At 33.5% G+C, this 6,000-nt stretch overlaps 1 long non-coding RNA gene across 2 annotated transcripts; it reads left to right on the forward strand.

Moving 5' to 3' along the window:
• Positions 1–1,390: 1,390 nt before the first annotated feature.
• LOC104238211 (uncharacterized) lies at positions 1,391–4,534 on the forward strand. 2 transcript variants are annotated; one of them, XR_011401615.1, is made up of 3 exons: positions 1,391–1,503; positions 3,764–4,079; positions 4,165–4,534. It is a non-coding gene; the product is annotated as an uncharacterized lncRNA (long non-coding RNA). The 2 variants fall into 2 exon arrangements; XR_713829.2 differs by having other exon boundaries at positions 1,393–1,503; positions 4,168–4,534.
• Positions 4,535–6,000: the final 1,466 nt, after the last annotated feature.

Consider the following 6,000-nt stretch of genomic DNA (forward strand, 5'->3'; position numbering starts at 1 on the left):
AGTTACTATTACTCAACCAAAAAAGAACTCTTTTCCTAACTTAACGACAAATAGTTAAATCCATTCAACGAGGAAGTCTTATAGTATAAAAATTATTGACTAGCGCTAAAACTGTACGGAAATGAATGGCAGTCATGCGATAGCCCCTTTTACGTTTGTTCAACCTAGCTAGGAGTATTTTGTCCACTCCTCAAAGCCACCATACACACAAAATAAAAGATGAAACACCCATACCATGCGAATTACATGAACAAAACCAATTCAGAGAAGCAAAAATTAATCAAGATCTTTCACCAGACAAGTAAAAAGAATATGAGTAAAATAAACACAAGGAAGAGAACCTGCAGTATTACAAAGCAAAGTACTTATTTGATGTGATTATAACAATCCTCCTCCAACTTATACAACAATTCGTTAGAACTATAACCAAACATCGTCGACCTCATCAACAGAACCTCGGACGACGACCACCTCAACGACGGGTTGGATTTTTCAAAGACCTTGGGGCTGTTTCATGGCGTTAAAGGGTGGTTTAGGAGCTGGTTTCAGGTTGAAGCAACAATGGACAAGAGATGGGAGACGACGACAGTGCGGATGAAGCTGGTGAGAGATTTGGCGGGTATGCGACTGAAGCAGTGACGTTTCACATGGATTTTTCGACTGTGATTACACGCTAGAATTTCATTGGATTTTAGGTGGGTTTTGGCTAGGATTTTGGGGTGTTTTATGGAGCTTGACTATGACTGCTTGGTAAGCAATGCATATTATAAATAACTACGTACATCCCAATATTTTTTTGTAAGTTTTTAATGAGGCACATTATCTTACATGGATATCCAAGGGGGAGTGTTATGAATTGTTTGTACATTGGATACTAAGAGGTTGTGAGTTCGAGTCTACCCAAGAGCAAGGTGGGAAGTTCTTGGAGGGAAGGATGCCGAAGGTCTATTTGGAAACAGCCTCTCTACTCCAGAGTAGGGGTAAGGTCTGCGTACACACTACCCTCCCCAGACCCTACTAAGTGGGATTATACTGGGTTGTTGTTGTTGTTGTTGTTGTTGTTGTTATACTACTTTGGATACTACATTAGATGCTACATTAGATGCTACATTGGATGCCCATGTTGTGAATAACTTAAAGATTAAATTTCTTACTTTATGTCCATCATCTTTACTTTTTATGCCTATAAAAGGCCATGTAATTGTAATGAAAAAATACACCAAAGTGAAAGAAGAAAACACTTCTCCCTTCTTTCTATTTCTTCTTATCTACATTTTACTACACTACTTTTATTTTATTAGAGGCGCTAAATTTTCCCGCTCTTTTTTTGCAACCCGCAATCAGCCCACGCACCCCCTCAACTCTCTCCCCCCCCCAAAAAAAAAAACGAAAGAGTACAGTTACGTAAAGCAGAGAGCTAGTATCTCAAAAATTGAACACTTCAAAGAATTACAATTTGGGTTCTTCTCTGCAACCTAGGGTTTCAATCTCCTTCTCGTCAAGGTAAGCTCTAAACTTGCAGTCAATTATTTTGTTCAAACATGTGTATAAGTTGTCGAAAGAATGACTTATTTTGTCCAAATTTGGATTGAAGTTGAAAGATCAATCTCTTAAAATTATGTTTATTTTTATACCAATTATAGTGTGCTGCCAAATTTGCATATTAGTTGTTGAAGGAATGTCTAAATCACCCGTCAGAGCCTTATTCATCATAGGATTTACTGGAAATCATTGGAAATTTCTTTAATCCTTGTTGCATATATTCATTAGAGTTGATTCTTAAACATCTATACGGAGTTATTGAAGGGTGCTTTGTAAGGATTAATTATTTTTGTGGTTTGAAATTGGGCATATTTTTATGTTATCAGTTCTCTCTCTGTTTTTCAAATACTGGGTTGCATCTTATAATTACATATGCTCCAAACTTATAATTATATGTAGGTTTTATGACATTACTGATGAATTCGCAGAAGTTGGTTCTTTATTTTCATTGAAAATTGCTCGTTATAGGTCAATTATGTGTATTCGTCTTGTAGAGCATTATGTTTTGGAACTGGGTTTGATTGCATATTATTATTGGAACAAAAGGCTTCTCAATATCTGGGCATGATTGTATTGTAAAATTTTCTTGTGAAATAAGAATTCTCTAACTTTCTCCTTAATTATATTATCTGCAGACAAAAAAAAAAAATCATTTTTTGGGTTTGGCATGCTCAGTATTTGCCTTTCTATGTAATCAAAAGGACAATGATGGTTTGGTTAGGATATTTGTAAGATTAAAAAGGTTACACCTACAGTAAGATCATTTATATTAGCTCCACCTTACGAAAGCAATCAAATTATGGCCAAATCCCTTGTTTCCTCATCTCTTGATGGACTTACTTCATCTGACATTCCCACATTGTATGAATTAATTGGAGTAGTTCGTTTTTTGGATTTTCTTGTTTTTTAGCGATCTTCTTTTTAACTTTCTAGTTCTTCTCTTATTATACTGTGAAAGAATCAGACAATTATGTAGAGCTCATCATGATCACGTTTGTTTCCTGTACTATAAAGCAAATGGTACTAATTTTTATAAGAGTAGAATTGTATGTGTTTAGAAAAATGCTCCTGTCAAATTAATTCCTGAAGTGGGATCCCCTCTGCCTCCACATAAAAAAAGACACCCTCATTCAAACATAATTTTTAATAGTTACAAGCTTTAGTTGCTGCATTTAAGTATTTCAACTGAAAATATAGTTGTCTATGAAATTTAGCCAAAGACTTTAGTTGCCTTTCTATTTTAAATAAGATTATATTGTAGGAGAAGTCTACATTATGGTGTGCAAAAGAGATACATTTTTGAGGCAAAATTAGGAGAAATACAGTTCCATTAGAAACCACACAAGTATCTGGATCATCACTATCGTCATATCGACAAAGCTAAGGCACTAGTAGTTGTTCTTTTTTTTTCATCTTCATGTGCCTGCTAATGTGGTAATTGTATCGTAGAACAATTGTTTGGTGATTTCTCTTTGCTGCCTTTAGTTTTAGCTGTTAGGAACTAGTTCTGGCTATTTTCCATTTTCATTATCTAGTTATTTATGATTGATCAATTTGAAAGCTGAAAAATATATAAATTTGTCTTTGCTGTAAAAAATATTCTTTTTGTTTCATTTAGTATAATGGTTTGGGTTGGGCTAGTGTACTTGGATGTTTGAGACACCATTGTGCTTCTTTTAAAAAAGATTGGTCTGTATTTTTTGCTATTTCTGCACTTAATGGCAATATCTAAAAGTTTTTTAATTAGAAAAAATAAGGAATAACACACAGTACCCTATAGCTGTAATAGCATGAAAGGGAAAGGTCTTTAAAACCCATTGAGTTGTTGCTTATTAACCGAATATATATATGCACTTATGATAAAATTATCTTGCTAACTATCTGTATCTCTAAGTTTCTATGTGTTTTTTGTTTCTGCTAATTTTCTCCAACTATGTTCATTGCCTTCCAGCCTTCGAACTTATTTTCAAGCCATTCACATAAAGATGATTCATCTGAAGAAGCATCTTCCAAGATCAAAGTTCGTCGAAATATAAAACTTATTTGCATATTGTATCTTTCAGATATTATTTTTAGTTAATACATTTAGGTCGGAATGTTCTCTCATGTCTCAAATATAGTCAATGTGCTAGTTGGCATCTCTTTTCTTCTTGACAACTTGCTGAAATTTTTTTCTTGTTGCGGTAGCTTAATAATACTCTTCTTTCTTTTGTTGTATTAGGTTGACATGAATCCATCAAAATCTCGAAAATTTGAAATGCAATCAACTTCGAAGACTATTAAGCATTCATACGTTGCACCAGGTGCCTTAGCAATGGGACGAGGGCAAAGCTTTAGATCTTTGGGTTCGGTAAGGATGAATGCTGAACAGAGACTCCCGATTGGAAATAGCAAAAATCGTAATGCAGCAGCTTCTTATCTGAATGAGCTAGCTCAGAATACGAATCTTGCACCTCCTGGTTTTGATCCACTAGAAGATGATGTTTCCCTCCCTCAAGAAGTTGAAGTGATGCAAGACACTCAAAGAAGCAAAATAAGTATTTTTCTGTCTCGATTTATAATATTTTTTTGTTGTTATTGGACTGGTCCTTTCTTTTGTGATTAACTTAAATTTGAAAGTAGCAGGTCCATGTGAATCTGAAAACGCAAAAAAGGTGAGAGGAAATAACAGATGTAAAAATGTTCGAGGACTCAAAGTTGGAGAAAAGTTGAGCGTCACTTTCTACCACAATCGAGTTGTTGGGAAGCATTCAGCCACATTTGTGAGACACTTAGGTATATTAGTTCGTGATCGTAATATGTGTCCACTGCGCGTACACTCCTAGGCGAATATCGAAGAATATAAGCTGGACCACATGTGGGAAGCTGTTACTTTAAGAATTTAAAGTATTACTTTGTTGTTTTGCCTTTTTCTTTTCTTCTTTCACAAATGAAAAGAAAATTAATTTTGAACCTTGTAATCTTACATAATAATAAATAAAGTTTAAAGAAAGTTAGCTCTTTATTTGTTTATCTTGCCCTTCTTTCTTTTCTTCGATTTTTAGATAGTAAAAAAGTACTTGTGAGTTTACATCATTGCATCTGCTTTTCTTTTCTAGTTTGTAAGAGTTCGAAATGAAAATTAAATGGATCGAAACTAATAGTTTTTTGTTCTTTCCAGAAAAAACTCCCAACATCCTAATTCTTCCGTATAATAAACTGAGAAAAACATTCATTTCTCTTTAGCAAAAGTTTCTCAACAATGATATCTTTTCCTATACTCTTTATTGCATTTCTTCTCATCATCAAAGATAGGAAGAAAGACTTCACCGTAATGTTCTTTTGCTGATAATGTATTTTTCAAGCTATTAAACTCATGCATCTTTTTAAGTTTACACTTGAATTTATTTCCATTTTTATCACTATTTTTCTTGTAAATGAATGAAGAATCTCACAAAACCGGAAACTATAGAAAACTGGAAATAAATTGTAGACTTTGTACTAATTTGTATTTGTTGAATCTTGTAAACTTGTTGAAACTACAATTGTTAATATGTTAGTTTAAAGTTCAGTCAATGATTAAGGATATCATCCGTAGATCTGTTCCATTTTGAGTAATAATTAACATCCAAAATAAGATGTTTCCTCCTAATAAAAGCATTTTCTAGAGATGGAAATCTGCAAATGTAAAGAACACATCTATAAACTATATTGATGAATCTGCTCCCTTCTCCTGTTGGCTTGGGAAAGTTAATACAAGATCCAATTATATATGATGTCGAGCATGTTTTCTTATTTACAAATAATGATGTCAAGCTTTTTTTTCCATATTTAATAATCAAATCATCTTAAGAGATGAATTAATTTGTCACTAGTAACTCTCAAATGTTTAATTTAATATTGTTGGTTAAATTTTTCTTTTTTGTTTAGTTAAAACTCTTTAAGTTTTATGTTTGATGATATTCTTAGAATATTATAGGATAAATTTGATAGTGCTGACATAAATGGTCAAAGAGATCATGTCTTGAAACATATGAGAAGGTTATGGAATAATTGGAGGGGATCATTGCACATGCTTGTGAAATCTAAGTCATTGCGCGATGTTCTAAAGGATGTGCCAGAGGGAGTCGGCAAGAGTGATTGGGAATGGTTGGTTAAGGAGCACTTCTTATCTGAAAATTTTAAGGTTTGACTTCATAACAATTTATAGCATCTTAGTTTTTTAAGCGGCCGACCGTCCCTTCTATGATATGTTGTTATTATAGGAAAGAAGTACAAGAAACTCAATGAATAAGTCTAAGTTGATATGCCTCATCGTACGGGTAGCAAGCCTATCAGAGAGATTATTTATGAACTCGTAAGTAAATCGTGTTATTGTGTTAAGAAACTCCATCTTTCTTTAAATGATTTGTTTGACTTGTTTATTCAAACGCGAAGGGAGGCAAAAATGGTAATCCACTAGATATGGCAACTGTTTTC

This window comes from Nicotiana sylvestris, chromosome 8 (genome assembly GCF_000393655.2).
Source record: "Nicotiana sylvestris chromosome 8, ASM39365v2, whole genome shotgun sequence".
In the NCBI taxonomy this organism is placed as follows: domain Eukaryota; kingdom Viridiplantae; phylum Streptophyta; class Magnoliopsida; order Solanales; family Solanaceae; genus Nicotiana; species Nicotiana sylvestris.